The sequence below is a fragment of the Primulina tabacum genome, chromosome 5 (assembly GCF_025594145.1).
Source record: "Primulina tabacum isolate GXHZ01 chromosome 5, ASM2559414v2, whole genome shotgun sequence".
NCBI lineage: Eukaryota > Viridiplantae > Streptophyta > Magnoliopsida > Lamiales > Gesneriaceae > Primulina > Primulina tabacum.
The window spans coordinates 23,012,724-23,029,388 of record NC_134554.1 but is presented as its reverse complement, the minus strand read 5'-3'; the positions used below and the strand labels follow the sequence as shown (position 1 = coordinate 23,029,388).

Genomic DNA, 16,665 nt, shown 5'->3' with positions numbered 1-16,665 from the left:
AAAAAATCAACTTCTATTTAAATTTGCTTCAGATCATTCCAACTTACCTGGATTGTGGCCACCAAATATGGTTTCTGCCACAGCAACTCCTCCAGTTTTTCCAAGATACCCAGCCCACAATATACTTCGATCTTCGGGGATTTTTCACGAAAGAAACATCGACAGGAACTCTACATAGTAGCACCAGAACCACGTGCATCAGCAAAACCACAAGTCACAGCATCAGAAGCCTTGTGGTACACGGTATTTGGGACATATTCATGAAGTACCTTGTGAATTTCCAAGGTTTTACATGGAGGGCCATCATAATTTCCATGAAGCGCATAGCCTGCATTAGCATTGGGGCCAATCACAACGAGGGACAATGCTTTGGAAGTGGGAGGAGCTTGGTGTTGTTCTTTAAGAGGACGATGTCGTTTCTTACGGCTTCAAGGACCGGTAGATGGTGCTCTTGGGTGCAAACTGTTGTGTACCGTTTTCTTGCACCCAAGGCGCAAGAGAAGTTTTAAATTTTGTTTAAACGTTCGAAACTGTCTTTGGGCATCGTATATTTATTTAACATCCATATCGTGTTTTATTTTTTATACCTGTTCATATAATATGCTGGACTCCAAACGAATCCGGGATTATCGGAGATGACCCTTCTTGTATTTCCCTTTGAACGGATCTCCGCCTTTTGATCGTCAAATTATGTCCACGATCAGAGCCTGTTTTTCTTGTTTGGATTGAACTAGTAATCACAAACAAATTTACGTTGAGACTGTTACGTCCGAATTTCCAAAATCCAGAGTCGGTGAAACAGTGCGGGGCACGGTCGTAGAAGAAAGCCGATGGCCGAATTTTTCCACCAATTTCTTGGAGATGGCCGAGAGGTATTATGGAAGTGGGGAGGGATTTGGTGAACTTTTGTGCTTGTATGTGCAAAAATTCTCATATGTTTTATGCCCCATCATGGTATATTTATAAAATGTGATTCCCAATCTCATTTGGAATCCCTCTCCCATCAGGATTCTTAATCCTTGTCTCACCATGACTGTTAATTTTCACTAAATAAAATTCTCATATTATTATTATATCATGTATTTTTATCAACTTTTAATAATGCATTATATATTAATATATAGCAATGAATACCGACTACAATTCATTTGCTCTTACGTATTTCAAAACTACACCCAACCTCACCACATGATGATCCTCAATGGAGTCGGTAAAAGGATCAAAGTGCATATTACTATGCAGAGCCTCTTCATTGTCCTGGGTCAAATGACTAATGGTGTACAACCATCTTCATAGACTATTCCACTCGATAGTTGAGAACCACTTGGACAGTCTGAGGGAGAGTTGTTTAGTGTATCATCATATAATCACTCATCTGTATAAATGGAGATCTTCATGTCTTTACCATTGAAACATGATGTTTATATCATAGATGCTAGTCTCAAACTCAAACGATCTTTATCCTTATTGATACCATATGAATCGGCCCATCAAGATCAGACCCAAACTAGACTTTGGACTACCCCATGAATGGGTCCATCAAGATTAGGCCCAAACTAGACTTTAGACCCTCAGCCCATTCTTAACCAAGGTAGGTGGCTCATGATGGATCCCATGTACTCCCATAGAAATACCAGGTTTGAGAGCCTAACTTATTCATTCATTATATTGGTTTGAGAGCCTTATTCATTCATTATATTGACTTTCAGCAGTATCCTTATCTGTTCTCTCGTTTTTGTCCTCATTACCTGACTTGAGCGTCAAAGGGGCAATGGCGGGACACCCTCCCGGCTCCTTCTAACGGTCTCCATTGTGATTTCAGGTCAAGAGTAGGTCTGATGTCTGAATTTGTTCTAGTCTCACCTACTGGAATCGAACCCTATATTTCTAGTGTGTATCACTTGGCGTCGTTCGTGGGAACATTTGAGACAAGACGTAGAGATGGTAGGCCAGATAGGGAGCAGAAGAACTAACTCAGTGTCATCACATTCTGAAACGAGACCTGAACAACCTCATCCCAATGAGAACATGAGGAACTTGACCTTGGAATAATTAGGCCAATTCATTTCCAAAACAGTAGAGGAAGACATGAAAAAAACCAAGAATCCATGTTTGCCGAGAGGATAATGCAAAGGGACATCAGAGCAAGGTTGAAGGCACGCATCCCCTCCTAAATGGGGAAAATATTGAGATGGAGAAGATGTGGAAGGAGAACCTACCAAAAGTCGAGCCCTAGTTTCCCTAAACTCCATAATTCGTGTTGCCCTCTCTAGCTTGTGTCCAGCCCTTGCAACGCCCATCTAGGACCATCCTCTAGCCCCTTTAAGTCTCCTAGACATGCTCTAACAGTAGCTAGAAACCGTAGCCAACAAGGACTCCTAACCGAAGACCCTTAGACACTAGGACTCTTATTTTCGTGCAACTCCTTACCCCTCACGTCCAGCCTTTATGAAGCCTCACTTAAGCCTTTTAAGCCCTCATAAATTCATCCCCTTTGGTTTCCCTACCATGGCAGCCCCTTCATGCATCAATAGCAAGAGTTTTAAATCATAAAAACTCGAGCTTTTGGCATAATATGGCTTAAAAACGAAAATAATAGAAGGGTTCAAAGGGTTCATATATTTTTTTTCATTCAAACATGCATAAAAAATATAATATGATGTGATGGATGAGAAAAAAGAATATTAAGACATGCCTTTGCGTATATTACGCTCGAAAACAATTTAGCGATGCGAGGAACGTTGGCGGAGAGACGACCCTTGCTGAATTTGTTCTTCAAAATTCGTGACTTTCCTTCTCAAATTCTCGTGTGTGCGTGTGTCTTGGGGGAGGGGAGAGTCCTAGTAATTATTTAGGTGAGGGGGCGTGTGGATTATGGGGTTCGGGGTAGGGTTTCAGGCTTCATTTATTAATTAAAACTCATAGTATAAGCTTAGGCCCATTAACCTAGTATAATAGGCTCATTAAGCCCATTAGTTATTATTTAAAAACATTTTGTTTCGGAAAATTTGTGAAAATATTGGCCGAGTTCTCGAAAAGTTTATATTTCCGTCCAAAATCGAATACCGCTTAAAAATACGAGTCGACGTATAAAAACACCTCAAAACTCCTAATTTTCAAAAATTCCATTTTAAACACACCACACATTAAACAATTAAAAATAATTATTAAATAAAATATTTTCTCTCATATGGTCCTTGGTCTCCGTTCCTCGATCGCGTCTCGAATAACCTTAAAAACACAACGTTATGCATTCTAACAATTAACCCTATTTTTAAACGTGCAATCATGCATATCATAATTAATCCATGCTATTAAAATCATTTAATTAGTCATTTTCAATTTTTCCTAAATTTGCATGTAGTTGGATTACGTCATCATATTTTGGACCTAACAGTATGGGCTGCAACAAGATGGACCAGAGCCTTATGTGGTGTCTAAGGGTGGAGTCTAAGGCTTGGTTTGGGTTTGGTTCGAGCTAGAATCGATAAGAAGTCGTACGGAACGCATAAGTGCCATAGCGTTACTCTTTGGGCAGCTTGTGTCTAGATTGTTTGTTGTGCATGGTATGGGGTTCGAGCATGGTTTGGGACTATTCTAGGGCCTTAGGCAGTATGTTAGGATGTGTTTTATGTATGGGTCGAGTCCCGAGTCGATTGGTACGTCCTAAGTGGTTCTATTTAAACCGGGAGTCATATGTGTCAAAATGCACCTTAGGGGATCTTTTGGGTATAAATTTTAGTATGTTAGGGCAGCAAGTCCAAGGATGATCTAACGAGGTTCATGATGTTCGTAAGTATATATGACGTGCAAAATAATTATTTTTGAGATATGCGATTTGTCTTGTGGTCAAATTATGTTACGGGTTTGGAATCTGTAGAACATGCCTGGGGATTTCTCCAACCTCTTCGGAGGAATTATGTTATGTTAGAGAGCGGACATCCAGTCCAAGGGTTATGTTGATCTCTGCCGGCCTAGTACTGTGATTTAGTTGATCGAACGATTTATGTTATGGGCCACTTACATTGAACAGAATTCTACGCAAAATGATTTACGATACGATGATGAACACAAAAATATGATTTTATGAAATGTTTTATCCAGGAAAGTCGCGTTATACAAGTTTGTGTTTATATTATGTTATGTATGAGTTGTGTTTAAATTTCATGAATTTTTATTATGCATTACTTGTTATTTATGGTTTATGAATAGTGAGTCATTAGGCTCACTAGACTTGATCAATGTAGATGATGTAGTTGAGAAAACGGGAGGCGGTGGACAGTGAGCAGGCTCGGGCCAGTGACATTTCAAACCCGAGGACCTTGTAGTTTACGAGATGTTATTAAGCACATTTTAAAACTATTTACTCTGATTTTATTGCACTGATTTTTGGTGACTATTATGCTGAACTTTTTATATTATGTCAGATTTCTCAAAGTATGGTGAATGTTTTTAACTTGGATTTTCGGTTGTGGTTTCAAATGATGGAGGTTTAATATTAGTTTTATTTTAGTACGAGTGGTGGCCGTGGTTTATTTTACGAGTTATATTTATAACAAATTATTTAATAAGAAAAATTCAATTTTTTCCGCAAATATTAAAGTAGTAGTATTTTAAGACAATTGGTCACAAGTCAACTCCCAAGTATTATGCATGATGAAATATATTTCTTTTTTATTGCTTCTTTCCAAAAAAAGGGCTTCTAGATTGGATAGAGTTTCTTGAATAGTTTTTGCTTTATTATCTAGCATATATGTTAGAAAATCAAGACCAAATGACTTATAAACTCTTGCTCTTTTACTACATCTTATTTCCTCTTTATTTTGAGTGAAATCAATTGTAGTCTCATGAGGTCTTTTGTTTAAATTTATTTCCTTCCTTTCTTTACAAGGAAAATTGTTTTCGAAGATTAAATCATTCATCGATTCAATGATTGTGACTTCATTTATTTCAAGAATTGTTGACTTGTGTACCAAAAATCGATATGCACTACTATTATATGCATATCTAATAAAAATGTAGTCAAATGTTTTAGGTCAAATTTTAATTTATTTTGGTTTAGGTACTTCTACTTTAGACAAACACCCGCACAGTTTGAGATATCTATGAGATGGTTTACGACCTTTCTATAGTTCATATGGAGTTTCATCTTTTCCTTTGTCTGGTATCTTATTAAGAATGTGATTTGCAGATAAAATAGCTTCCCCTCCCCCCACAGGTTTTGAGGTAAGCCAGAATTTATTAACAACGAGTTCATCATTTCCTTAAGAGTATGATTTTTGCCTTATGCAACTCCATTGGATTGAGGTGAGTATATGGCTGTAGTTTGATGAATTATGCCAGAATTTGAGCAAAATTTTTCAAATGGAGCGATATATTATCCACCTCGATCACTTTGAACCATTTTGACCTTTGAATTGAGCTAATTCTTGACCTCATTCTTACACTTTTTTAGAGCTTCTAAGGCTTCGTCTTTGCTTTTCAATAAATAGACATAACAGAACCTAGTGCAGTCTTCAATAAATGTTATGAAATATTTTTTCTCACCTCAAGTTTGCGCAAGTTTAAAGTCACATACATAAGTTTGGATTAATTCAAGTGGCGTAGTACTTTTTGTTACAGAATGGAATGGAGCTTTTGCCATTTTTGTTTAAACACAAATCTCACACTTATCTTGTGGATTTATTTTAAATGTAGGTATTATATTGCAAGTCTTTGCAAGGTGTTGAGGTTAACATGTCCTAATATTTCATGTCATAAATTATAAATTTCAATCAAGTAAACATAATTAATCACTTTATTCTTTGCCTCTTGGTGGACAACATTAATTACGCTCATTTTAAAGAGATCATTGTCTTGATACCCTTGTCCTATAAATACGCCACTTTTTGTTAAGACAAACTTGTTTGATTCAAACACAAGCCTAAAACTGGTCTTACTCAATAGGGATCTAGAAACTAATTCTTACGACTGTCTGGCACGTGCAATATATTCTTGAACGTTACTTCTTTGCCAAAAGTCATCTTTAGTACCACTTTTCCGAGTCCTACGGCTTAAGAAGTAGTGGAGTTTCCCATAAAGAGTTTCCTTTCACCGAGGAGTATAGGATGAAAACATTTTCTTTTCGGCACAGATGTGGCTAGTCGAGCCTGTATCTATCCACCATTCTCTTTGATTATCTACCAAGTTGGTTTCAGATACAACAACGGATAGATCAAGATCCAAAATTTCTATTGTTACATACTTTTCTTCGACGACGTTGGCTTGCTTTTGACTCTGTTTTTTATTGGCTCTTTTTGGAAGACGACAGTCCTTGGCCGTGTGGTTTGGTTTGCCACAATTGTAGCAATTTCCTTTGGATTTCTTGGCTTTTCCTTGTTTCTTATCGTTGTAGGGGCGCTTTCTCTTGTGACTAGTACTTGATTATGCTAGATTGGCTTTGAATTCGGCTTCAGTTATCCTTTTGTATGTCTTGGCTTCGGTGTTTCGGTTGTCTTCCTCAATTTAAAGTCTCAAGATCAGATCCTCGAGTTTTAATTCCTTACATTTATGTTACAGATATTTCTTGAAATCTTTTCACAGAGATGACAATTTTTCAATGATTGTTGCTACCTGGAAAGGTTCATTCACTTCTATTCCTTCAGCCAGTAAGTCGTGAAAATGTCTGAATTTCCACAGAGATGACAATTGTTTTTTTAAAAGCAGTTTCCTAGCAAAACATGAGTGTGATTCTATCCTCCACCGTATGTGCTTAATTCACCCGGTGGATCTTCACCATACATAAATACGTGGTCGCATACCAAACGAATTATGGATGCTACTCTCTATTATGAAACACATCCGGTGTAATATAGAATCCATTTTCTATATATCTACCTTATTATCATTTATTTTTTAAAATCATATATAAAGCATAATCCAGTATCAAGATCGGGCCTCATAATTTGGCGTGGGAGTATAAAAACGATGATATTTTATAATTTTACTGAATTGGATTCTAAATTCAATTATTTATTGTTTTGTTATATATCTTTAAAGTTTATGATTTCATAGAGTAATGGTATTATTTCAGTGGGTTCAATTAACGTATGCATCTCAACTTCCTCAACAATTTGAATAAATGCTACAAGAAAACATAGGACTATCTGATATGGACTTGAGGGATGGGGATTTCTTACTCAAATATATAAAATTAAATATACAGAAATCATAAAATTCCAAGATAAAATACAATAATTTTCATATTTCTGAATCGATAAAAATTTTGATCTTTAAAAAGTGAGCTCAGGTTCTCGAGCCATTAGGGTCAAAATATCGAAGCACGAGTTCTAACTGGCTCACGTGCTCAGATTGAGTCGACAATTCATCCATTAGTCGTATAGTGACATCTGGTTCATAACCTACAAACTTTTAAGTCCAGAGTGTATTTTTAAAAAGATTTTCTTAAATCATAATATCAATTCATTTTTTTTTAGACTCGTAACAATATTTTTGAATTATATCATTATATTATTATAAAAACTAAACAGTGCATATTTTTAGACTCGTAACAATATTTTTGAATTATATCATTATATTATTATAAAAACTAAACAGTGCATAATAGTCAATATATATTATAATAGAATAATAATATCAAACATGTACACAATGATCATTAAAAACACTATGTCTTAGAGTTTTAAAAGTAAAAAAAATAATCAGATTGTTCATTAATTTCTTTCTGAATTGACAGAATAACCAATTCATTCAATATTTTCTTGTAATATGATTGAATGAGAAGAAAAATTTTGAACTTAACTTTGAGAGATTTTTTTTTGCAATTACAACTGTAACCAAAAGACCAAAGATAACCAACGAATACTCATAACCAACGTGAACATTTGGAAAATATCAGTGTTTTAAATACCATTTCAGGCAACCCCGTTTAAGTGTTAGGTGCCGGTCGATCGCTCTATAAAGGAGCTAGTCGGCCGACCGCACCGAAAAGACATGGCGTCGGACGAAAATCTTGATCATTGAAGAACATGATTAATTAATTTGTGGGCAATCATTCATAAAAGCATTGAATTTTCTTGGATCGTTTCAAACTCACACATGTGACATTTGAAATCCGGTAATTCAAATTTTTTTAAAGAAAAAAGAATGAGAAAAAATTATATATCTTTTTCAATTAAAAAAAACCAAAGTAATTTACTTTTTTTTTTACCCATATTAATTATCGATTATAAAAAAATAAAATAAAAAATGTTAGCTACAATAAGCGTCTAATCCCCTTCCAGTTATCAAGATCTTAGAGTGAAGTTCTTGCAGCAGGCGGAGGGCCCGGAGGCGGTTGTTTGGGAGCTTCCTTGTAGTACCTAAAAATCAATACACGTAAATCGTATGCATAATTATATATATTAATTAATTTAATTGATTTAAAAAATTAAATGATGAATTCAACATGTTTACTTTATTTTAAATATTTATAAGTTTATTTTAATGAGATTTAAATGCATTTCTTGAGTTTGAGTTTTTCAGGCGAATATTCGATGTTTGGCCGGGGATAGGAGACGGGAGACGATTAAGGCGATAAAATTAAATTTTATATTTTTATTTTAATTTTAAGCCAAGAAAATTAGTTATTTTAAATGATATATGACTTTTAGCATTTTAAAGTTCAATTTAAATTATTAGACGATTCATAAGATTTTAAGCGCTTTAAACGTAAATTTGGAATTTAGGATTTAATCCATGAATTGGATGTAAAATATTTTTATAAAAATTTAATCTTAATTAAATAATTTAATTAGTATTTAAGTTAAATTAGGTTTTTATTACTCCATTTAGCTATTTCGAAATGTGGAGATTTTAATCTAAAAATTTGGTACTTGAATATTTTATTAAATTTTTGAGTGTGTGTAAATAATTAAATTATTATGAGTTTAGCCTATTAATTTATTTCATTAGACTTTTCTTAACCCTAATTACTTATACTAATCACACACACCTACACCTAAACACACACACCAACGCCACACAAATACACATTATTTTTGAAGGAAAAAACTAGGGTTGTGCCTCCCTTGAGCAGCAGCCTCTTGAGCACTTATCCTAGCAATATTCTGGAGATTCTTGCGAGTTTTTGTCAAGAAAAACGTCAAAGAATCGTGCTCCGTTCATCCTCCACGTACCATCACGCCGGTATTTGTTTATTCGAGCATTTAGACACAAAGGCATGTATAAAATTTTCTTTTACGCATCAATCTCGTCATATTATGTATTTTGATGTATATTGTGAATGAAAATTCGTTCTTTATGTGCAAAGTTTGATGGGTTATGATTTAAACAATTTCTGAAAATTCTGAGTCACAAAACCCGCCATTTCCTGTCATTTCGATTCTTGTGGTTTATAGGTCCGTTTTCTGAAAACGTCTTCAACATATTATTTCTAGTACTCTATAATATCTTCGATTCGATATTAAAATTCGTAATTTTCTGACAAGAAACGAGGGAAATATGATTTTTATTGTAAAACCGCACAAACTGTGAAATTTCTGTGTCACAAAACTTGTCACCCACTGTTATTTTGAATTATGCGACTTATAAGTTGGTTAATAGGAAATGTTTTCAACATATGATTTGTAGCACTCTGTGTTATCTTTAGATAGTAAATTCGTAATTTTCTGATAAGAAACAAGGGATATATGATTTTTATCGTAAAACCGCACAAGTTGTGAAATTTCTATTTCACAAAACCCGTCACCCTCTGTTATTTCGAATTCTATGACTTATAGGTTGGTTTTATGGAAATGTTTTCAACATATGATTGTATCACTTTGTGTTATCTTCGATTCTTTAGTAAATTTGTAATTTTTTTGATAAGAAACGAGGGAGATATGATTTTTATCGTAAAATCGCACAAGTTGTGAAATTTCAAAGTCACAAAACCCGTCACCCTTTGTTATTTCCAATTCTGCTACTTATAATTTGGCTTTATGGAAATGTTTTCAACATATGATTTGTAGTACTATGTGTTATCTTCGATTCGATAGCAAATTCGTAATTTTCTAAAAATAAATGAGAGAAATATGATTTTTATCGTAACACCGCTCAAGTTATGAAAATTTGTGCATGTTCTTCACGTTTTCTCAAGTTTTGGTTGTAGGATTCGTTGGGATCTGCTAGATCTTTGCAGGTGTGGTTGGGGCAGCATGTACAGAGCGTTCCAATGAAGCCGGGGATGTATGATTATGGGATTGAAAATGTTAGAGTAGGTGCCCGTCGAGCCAAGTGTTGGCCGAGTGTTCACAATGAAACTCTATGTATAAACAATCTTTATTTTAATAATATTTGAAATTATTATTGGCACATCTTTATCTGAATACCCATGCTAGTTGCATAGATAAAGCCCTTGAATATACAAATAGTAGAAAGAATATGAGATGCTCATATGATGAGTATCATGAAACTCATATTTGGAATACTGTATATTCTAAACAGTTCCTAGTTGATTCAGCCGCCGCTAAGAAGGATATAGGCCGCTCGAGCTCGAGACTAGAATCTGCGATGTGAGTACCATGTTTCATTGGTAGGGGACATTGTGATGTCCGAGCATACAGATAGATGCTCCTGGTAGAGTGCACTGAACAACCCTCCATAAAGGACTTTCCAAGTGGTTCTCACTTATCGAATGGAAACGTCCTAGTTTATGGTTGTACACCATTAGTCCTTATGACCTGGGACAACATTGAGACTCTATGTGCTAGAATTAAACTTTGACTTGTTTACCGACTCTCATGGGGTCATCAGGTGGCAAGGTTGGGTGTTCTGTCGAAACATATAGGAGTCGATGCATTGTAGTCGGGGATTCACCGCTTACCTTCGGGTATGGATATCGTATGTGTTCTCATGTGTATGTAGGTTCAAATCTCTGATCAGAATATGGTGGTAATTATGAAAGGGGTTTCATAGATTACACCATCGATGCAACTACGACATGACACATAGTATCTATTCATTGACAACTCTCGATAAACCAATGGTTGTCGAATCGGTCGGGATATATGAGTTGAAGGGACCGTACTGTATGCTAACCATAATTGAATGGTTCTTGCAGGCACTATCATTTGATACCTAGGGAATCATGTAAGCGATGCTGCTAGGCGTTTAACATGATTGGTTGGGTACTATGAGATTTGAGTTCTGACATTCTTGTTATCAAGGAGTTGATAAGTAAGAATGGAGCAATTGGGATATGCTCGTATAAGGACATGTTTAGTCCGAATCACATGGAGATGTGAACCCACGGCTAGTTGTATCAATGAACCATTGAGGGCCCCACAAGTACTAGCTTTCTAGATCCCGTTGAGAAGTAAAATAGTTCAATGTGTTGAACGGCTTATAAATGAGTTTATAAGCGTAAGGAAAAATAGAAGTATGAATTCTATGAGGGAAATGTAACTTTTAATTTATGAAATTGTTCCTAAATTAAAAGTTGGTCAAATAGATAATGTATTTGAAAATTGTGATTTTCATAAACATTATATGGACTAAATTAAATTAATTCAAGTGTTGAATTAATTAAACACTAGTGGGCCTAGTAGAGTCCAAATAATTAAATTAATTCAAGTCTTGAATTAATTAAATAACATTGGGCCTTGTAGAGCCCAATTAGAAATAATTATTAAACTAGTGGGCTTGAGTAAAATCAAGTAAACTTTAAATGGACTCAAATATGTTTGGGACATTTAAATAAAGTCCATGGGCCTTGTAATTGTTACAAGCCCAAGTCAAATTGCATGCATGGGAGATGAAGAGTTGGGAGACATCTTTTTCAACAATCAAGGCTTGGCATGCTAAAAGTGATTTTAGCTTTTTACACTACCAAGACTAGTCTCCCTCCCCTTCATTCTTGCATGATATGGCCGAAATTTAGGAGGAATTCACCTTGCAATTTTTCTCTCATTTTGTTCTTCAATTGTTGAAGAATTCATATACTTCTCAAAGAAAAATCATCATATTTTTCTAGTGCAAAATATGAGGGGATCTACCTAGTTGATGGTGGGCTTTATTTTAGAGCAAGGAGTGCTCTTTGGAAGCTTGTAGAAGTTATTGCCATACAAGAGCTAAGGTGTTTACACCTTAGTTGGAGCCATCATCAACCTCAAGAGGTTGATAGGTATGATTTCTTTACACCCTATGAATGTCATAGTTGTGTTTTTGTATATGCTAGAACACTAGTACATAGGTGGCCGAAATTTTCTTGTTAAAAATCAATATTTTGAACTTCTGTTGCATTTTCGGTCATCTAAAATCGATCCCTTTCAAGTGGTATCATGAGCTAAGGGTACTAGTTTTTGTGTAGCATATACATAATATTATATTGAGGGCAATTTCTAACCGATTGAGATGAAAATTTGCAACAAAAATCAAGGCAATGCAAGGGATTTTTTGGGCAGCAACTTGCTGCCCGAGGGGCTGCCCGAATCCCTCCTTTTAAAAATAATAAAAAAAAATTTTGTTTTGTTGGCCGGAATCCGGCGACGGAGCTCCGGCGATGGCGATGACGGCTAGGGTTTTCAAAAGGTGTTTTGAAATATCAAAGTTTCATGGGCCTTGAGTTGTTGGGCCATTAGATGGCTAACATATTTGTGAATTTAAATGGGCCAAAATGTTTTTGGTGAAAATGAATTTTTTGGGCCCTTAATTTTAAAATTACAAAAGTTGCAAATATTTTTTCATAAAATAAATAATTGAAGTTGGACTTTAATTATTTATAGTAAATTGTGATTTACAAGAAATTCGGTTATAAATAAATTAATTGGAAAGTAGACAAAGGTGTTTGTATACTTTGTTAATTTAGTTTATGATCGTGGCGGTTAGTTATTGGATTAAGATATATAATATTGGATCAATTAATTATTGTGATAATTAATTGATGATGTATGATATGTGATATTATGCATGAAGGATGATCAAAAGCCCAAGACCAATTTACTAGGTGTATGCTAGGATATTTTGTGTTGAATGATTGTAATAATTATCAATTTATAAAGTGGGCTTGGTTTATGGCCCGTTCCCACCCCCATGAGATGTATCCCTATTTGCCATGGATATTTATTTGTAAATATTAGTATAGTCGATGATCAAGATTGGAATATGGTGGCCATGATGATTATGAAGATCGAAGACATGTAAATATTGGAAGCTAATGTAATAGTTGCATTTGCATCCCATGCATTTCCCTAGGATTGGACCTAGGCCCGTGTTTAGCTCACACGGACCATTAGTATTGGGGCGATTGATCATCCTTGTTTTGTTTACTGTTTATAATATATGCATGATATGTTATAAATAATGAGTATGTGCGTTATTATTATGATAATAAAAAAGTTGCATGAATCCGGCAAACATACGATCAAACATGGCGAGCTTTTAAATAAAATTAATGATGAGACCTTTCAAAATTAAAAACCCTCATTTTGAATAAGATTCAAAATTAATATCAAGCCCGAAAAGGGGAATTATAAATTTTTTTATAATTTCCATGTCTTCCATTGACAATGGGTGCATGATGAACGCTACCCGTGCTCGGGGCTCGGCTCATATTATTGGGGGGCCCTGGGTGCCGGAAAGCTGTGACATCCATTGACATGGTGATGTGAACTACGTGGAACTCCCATGATTTCGGCTCATATTATTGGGGGAACTCATGGCTACCATCCATTAAGGTTCAACATCGATGGGTAAGGCTTGACACGTGAAGATGAACGACGTCATATTATTGGGTCCTAATCAAACGTGAGACAAAATTTTACGTAGAGGGTTGCATTGTGATGCAATTGGAAACTACCTTTTAGGGATTATGATTGGCTGATATTATTCGGGATCATAATTCGCTAATTGGACCTAGTGTACCTACTGATGAAAGGAGTTTCCCGTTTTCACTAGAGGGTAGTGAAAGATGTCAAAACAGTGGGAGTAAACATTTATAAAGTAAAAGTCCATACTTTATATCTTATTAAATATTTTAAAATAGTCATTAACATTTATCTGTTATACTTTTCAGTACAATTTTTGACAATGTCTTCGATTCGCAATCCGCTATCTACAATACTCGACAAACACGTATTAACCGGACCTAATTACCTCACTTGGCTAAGAAACCTAAAAATTGTCTTGAATTCGGAAATGATAGCATATACAGTGACTGAGTCGCCCCCTGTTGAGGCTCCGACTGACTGCACTCCTGAGGAATTGCAGACTTACAAGGAATGGTGTGACCATGACTTGAAAGCCAGGTGTTATATGCAGGCTTTTATGAATGATGAGCTGCAGAGGCGTTTTGAGGATGCAAAGAGTGCTGCTGACATTCATTTGCATCTCAAGGAGCTCTTTGGAGAGCAAACACGTCCTCTTAGGCATGCTACCGTCAAGGAGCTGATCACTTTGCGCATGCGAGATGGGGCCTCGGTCCATGAGCATGGCCTAAAGATGATTGGGCTCGTGGACAAGCTCGTTGGCATGGATTTGATATTGTCTTCGGAGCTGACCACCGACGTGTTGCTCTTATCGCTGCCTAGCTCATTTGATCTTTTTGTGGTGAATTTCAACATGAACAAGCTAGAGCCGACCCTTGAGGAGTTGGTTAACATGCTTGTTACGTTTGAATCCACCATCAAGAAAGAGAAGTTGGTTCTTTATATGGGTTCTTCATCTGGTACGAAGATTGATCCACATGGGAAGGGAAAGAAGCGTTCTTTCCAACGTCCCAAGAAGAATGTGCCCTTGATGAGGCAATCTTCGAATCCCGTTGAGGCAGCCACACCAGTTAAGGCTGACAAGATTGCTGATGAATGTCATCACTGCAAGAAGCCTGGACATTGGAGGCGTAACTGCAGGGAATATCTTGCCCAAAAGAGTTCTGGAAACGGTATGTTCTAAATTGAAGTAAACATTTCAATTAACTCTACTTCTTGGGTATTAGATACCGGTTGTGGCTCACATCTCTGTAATGAGTTACAGGTGATGGGAAGAAGTAGGAAGCTTAAGGAAGGTGTGACCTTCTTGAGGATGGGCAATGGAGCAAGAGTTGCTGCCAAGGCTATTGAAGATGTTTACTTATTTTAGAACAATAGTTTTAAGTTAATTTTATGAGATGTTTTGTTTGTACCTAATTTTGTGAAAAACATTGTTTCCATTTCTATGCTGATAAAAATGGATATTCTTGTTTATTTAGCAAAGGTGTTTGCAACATTTACATGAATGAATGTTTGATTGATACTTGTGAACTTGAAAACGATCTCTATAACTTAAAATTGAAAGATATTCCACTAAATGTCCATTCAAAGGCAGACACCATATGAGATATGGATGGGTAAGCCTCCCAAATATTCTTATCTTAGAATATGGGGGTGCCCTGCTCATGTGAAGCAGACAGTGGGAGATAAATTGGATAGTCGATCCATTTTATGCTACTTTGTGGGATATCCAAGGAATTCAGTTGGATATTATTTCTATCATCCCTAAGAAACAAAGGTGTTTGTTTCTAGGAATGCAACTTTTTTGGAAAAGGAATTTCTATTGGATAGAAAAGGCGAGATGATAGAACTCGAAGAGGTTCGAGAGACACCCACAATTATAGAACCCACACCCGAAGAGCCAAGAGAGGAGATACAAGCTCCTAGAAGATCCGAGAGAGTCTCGAGACCACCTATGAGGTATGGTCTGCTTCTTGAAGAGGGCCATGATGAGCCCATCCATATGATGTGATCCAAGGACCTTCAAGGAAGCGTTATCTGATGCCGATTCATCCAAGTGGCTTGAAGCGATGGAATCTGAGATGAATTCCATGCATTCGAACCAAGTGTTGAATCTCGTGGATCCACCTGAGGGAATTGTTCCCATAGGGTGTAAATGGATTTACAAGAGGAAACTTGGGGAGGATGAGAAGGTATTGACCTTCAAGGCGCGATTGGTGGCAAAAGGATATACTCAAAGACAAGGAGTTGACTTTGAGGAAATCTTTTCTCCAGTTGCAATGTTCAAGTCCATAAGGATATTGCTAGCCATAGCTGCATGGTATGACTATGAGATATGGCAGATGGATGTCAAGACAGTCTTTCTTAATGGGGATATTAAGGAAGAGATTTACATGTCTCAACCTGAAGGGTTTACATCTGTCGAAAGTGAGCATATGGTATGCAAACTTCATAGATCTATTTATGGTCTAAAGCAGACATCTAGGAGTTGGAACCTTAGATTCGACAGTACAATCAAAGAGTTTGGTTTTACTAAGAATCCCGAGGAACCCTGTGTGTATGAGAAGGTCAGTGGGAATGTTGTGACATTCCTGGTGTTGTATGTTGATGACATTCTACTCATTGGGAATGATGTAGGAACGTTGCAATCAACTAAGATATGGTTAGCGAGTAAGTTCTCGATGCAGGAATTGGGTGAAGAATCTTTTGTATTGGGAATACAGATCTATAGAGATAGATCAAAAAGATTGCTTGGTCTCACCCAATCCACATACATTGATACCATCGTGAAGCGGTTCTCGATGGATGAGTCCAAGAGAGGACATCTACCAATGTGTCATGGCGTGTCCCTATCCAAGTCTATGTCTCCCAAGACTGATGCAGAGATAGCGGCGATGACACGCATTCCTTATGCATCTGC

The 16,665-nt window shown here is 36.2% G+C and overlaps 1 pseudogene; it reads right to left on the bottom strand.

Annotated features, from left to right (window-relative positions):
- Positions 1–16,665, bottom strand: part of LOC142544272 (putative beta-D-xylosidase 7) — a 46,452-nt pseudogene that overhangs the window by 7,636 nt on the left and 22,151 nt on the right.